Below are 3,569 nucleotides of genomic sequence, written 5' to 3' on the forward strand. Positions count from 1 at the left end.
ATATACTTTGCGTTATAAACATCAAATGAGTAAAATGAGCTAAAAAAAAAAAAATTATGCTATGATTTATATTATGATTTGCGACTATATTTTAAACATTAGTAAAGCAGGCAATATTGGTATGATCGATTCAGTAGGCCTTCTTCCATTAATTTTTTTTTCTTTATTATAATATTTTAAGAATAATGTGATTGGTGAAATAAAATAAGAAAAGTAATTACAAAAAAAGACAAATGATAAAGAAAAAATAAATAAGATAATAATAAAATTAAAGAAAACTAATAAATGACTCTTAACATATAAAAGTGCAATGATAAATACTCTTTGATAAGTATTACAATATGACAATAGTTTTAATCAAAATTAATAATAAAATATGTAATACTAATAATCATAAAGATATTTAGGTTCAGTACTTGCTAAGAAGGTACTGCTTCTTAACAACCGGTTATGCGAAGGTGTAATCTGGACAGGTTAAGGCTCAACCATAAAGTATTTTTATCGACCACATAGTCGATCCACTGCTAGTCTTACAGAATAAATAAATTATGTGCCACAGCGGAACAAGAATCCTAAAATTTCAATGTAAAAATCTACCTAATCTATCTAAGATCGGTGCGCGCATTACACTAAGTTCGTTAACCCCCCTCCCTTGTTTGAGTTGAATTTAATCGTCGTTCCTTTCAGAATAAATATTTCAATTTGTTAAACTATGGAATTATTTTTCATACTGAATTTCCTGATGAGCCTTTCAGTTGACAAATTAACTAAATCCAATTTAAACATTTAACAGAAAAGTATTTTAATGGAAGTAATAATTTGGAACTCGGAATTTTTCACTTTGGAAATACCTTTCCTTTATAATTCACATAACAGTAATAGAAAGTAAAAATTAATTGTAAAATTTATGTGTTTTTATTTAATTATAAAACCTATTCCTAAATGAACGAACGAAGTTAGATAATTGAAAATGAACGTGATAATGATAGTAGGGCACATGATTCTTAGTGGCTCATAAAGCAGCAGAGATTTCTGTTAGCAGTGGCCCGGTAAAGGCCCCCAAGAGAGCGCACACATAAAGGACAATTGATGTGAAGTTGAGGGCGAACAAGTGGTTTCATTGAGGCTTCTGGTAGGGGGGGGGGGGCTTGCGGGGCAAGGTGTCTGAGCACATCGTAAACTCTTACCGTCGGTGCTTACCGTCTGTGGGGGTTTCCTTCTTAGATCTCTGCCCTCTTTCAGCGAATGGAACTGGATTTATTTTGATTTATCCTGTTAAGTGTTGCCTTATTGGCCTAGTATATAATACAGTATTCAAATAGAAAATTAAATTGAATATTCAACACTAAATATGTTCTCATAAATTCAACTCTAAGTATGTTCTTTATACAATCGCTTATCCTTGTAATGCGTTTGTTTTCACAATATATTACCTCTTGCATGAACGATCTAATTGAAAATTTCTTATTTATAATTTTTTTCAAGTTGAAAAAATATTGTAAAGATTTCATTTAATTAAAACCGCAATCACGTAGAGATGCATCCTATGAACGACTGATGTGGCATTAGTTGATTGAGACGTTCATGGGTATTCATGAACTTCAGTTTAAAATGTGTTAAATGAAGAAATATTTCATTATTTTAGCACGATATAACATTTAACACGGTTGAAAGTCTGTTAAATAGGGAATTGTGTCACACAACAAACCAGCTGAGCTCCATACCATTTTGCCTGCTGTCGTTATGATTGGTTAGTTGCTCATTGTTCGTATAAAATTGAATTTTTTTGTTTTAGACGTTTTTAAAACTCTTATAAAGTAATAGATAAAAATTCTGAAATTTGAAAGGTTTTGGAACGAAAGTTTTCAAAGTTGCCGAGAAAATCCACTAGGAGCTCCTCTTTATTTAACATATAACATGGACTTTAAAATGGGCTGCTTACAGTTCTATATTTATTACATTTAGCACGTAAAACATTTTACATTTAGCACACAATGAATATCCCTATAATAAGTTGTTAGTTACAGGAGAGTTCCTGAGGAAAATGATTTTTAGACTAAAAAAATAGCTATCCCGCGCCTTCTGTCCTGATTCCATATATAAATATTCCGATAGCGAATAAAATTAGAAGACAAATTCATATTGGACACTTTCTTGATCCGTCGCGTCTTGAAGTTATGAATCGGCAGAAATCAGTAACGGTTAGCATGAAATCGAAAAACAAAATTGTTTCTTAATTCAATTTCCTATCAGAACCCTTTATCATAATTGAAAAATTGTGGGATTTTCTACTTTACTTTCTTTTCACTTTAGATTTTTTTTGTTTACTTTTTCGCACCGCTAGTATACAAAATGTAAAAAAAACAACAAAGAATTAAACATGCTTGTGATTTAAAAAGATTTACGCCTTCAGGAAGCGTTAAATCAAAAGAGTGTCTGAATATGAATTCGTCTTTAAATTTCTTTTGCTACAAGAATCTAATTACTCCATCATATCGGAAATTCTTGAGTTAGTTGTGATGAAGAATATAACGATCTCCTCAAGTCCATTTTTATGCCCAGGCGAAAAGAAATTAAAATTTTAAAAAAAGCAGGGATTAGTGAGGGTAAATTTATACTGGGACAGTCTATATTACAATTTACAAAAACATTATTGTTTTATGATAAAAATTCTCAACAAATACAACTACAAAGTTTTGTATATTTTTCATGCGTACATTGATTAATAGGTGTATTTTTCCCTTAATAATGATCGCACTAATTTTTATTAGAATTGGTTTAGTCGTTTTAGAAGTATAAAATAAAAAAGTAATTGTTTTACCTAAAATATTATTGTAGTTAGCTTTGATGGAGAAATAAAAAGGGATTATTGTTATTCCAATATATCTTTAAAATATTTTTTTTTTTAAATTGAAGGTAATTGGTATATTGATCAGTCGTGATTACTCTATTTAAAAATAAAATAATTAAAAAAAAAAGTTTTCTACAATTTTTGTTTTTTAAACGTCACAGTTTATGTATAAAGTCAATTTTCTATTAGTAAGCTAACTAATTAGATTAGATAATTATAACTAAAAATTAAACACATCACAGTGAAGCATCATTCAAAAATCAAACGCAAATTTGATAAATAATTTTCTTTTCCTTCTTATAAATAGAAAATATCGTTTAGAAATTTTAGACAATAATATATGCCGGGGTCAAACAAATAATGGCAGGCAGAGAGTTAATCAGGTCGTTAAGATAGTTTATAATTGGAATATTCAATTAAGAAAGATATTTTTCAATCATGAATTGATAACTGTTTTCTTCATTTTATAAAAGCGGTCAATTGATAATTTTTTAATCAATATAGAAATCAATTTCACGACTATAAAATATTCACCTTTTAAATAAATTAGTTCTTGTCATTGTGGAAGTACAGGAAACTTTCTTTAATTACAGAAAACGCAAAAAAAAAAAAATGGATATCGCTATATGCACTTTTTAAAAATAATTAATGTTACTTTTAAAATAGAAAATGTTAATAATTATTAAATTATTAATAAATCATTAATTTTATAGTAGTT

The 3,569-nt window shown here is 28.5% G+C and overlaps 1 protein-coding gene across 1 annotated transcript in view; it reads right to left on the reverse strand.

Moving 5' to 3' along the window:
• LOC106679912 (homeotic protein antennapedia) overlaps positions 1-3,569 on the reverse strand; it is a 419,490-nt gene that overhangs the window by 406,574 nt on the left and 9,347 nt on the right. The gene's annotated exons all lie outside the window — the stretch shown is intronic.

This window comes from Halyomorpha halys, unplaced genomic scaffold (assembly GCF_000696795.3).
Source record: "Halyomorpha halys isolate HHAL.00 unplaced genomic scaffold, Hhal_1.1 Scaffold15.1, whole genome shotgun sequence".
Classification (NCBI taxonomy): Eukaryota; Metazoa; Arthropoda; class Insecta; order Hemiptera; family Pentatomidae; genus Halyomorpha; species Halyomorpha halys.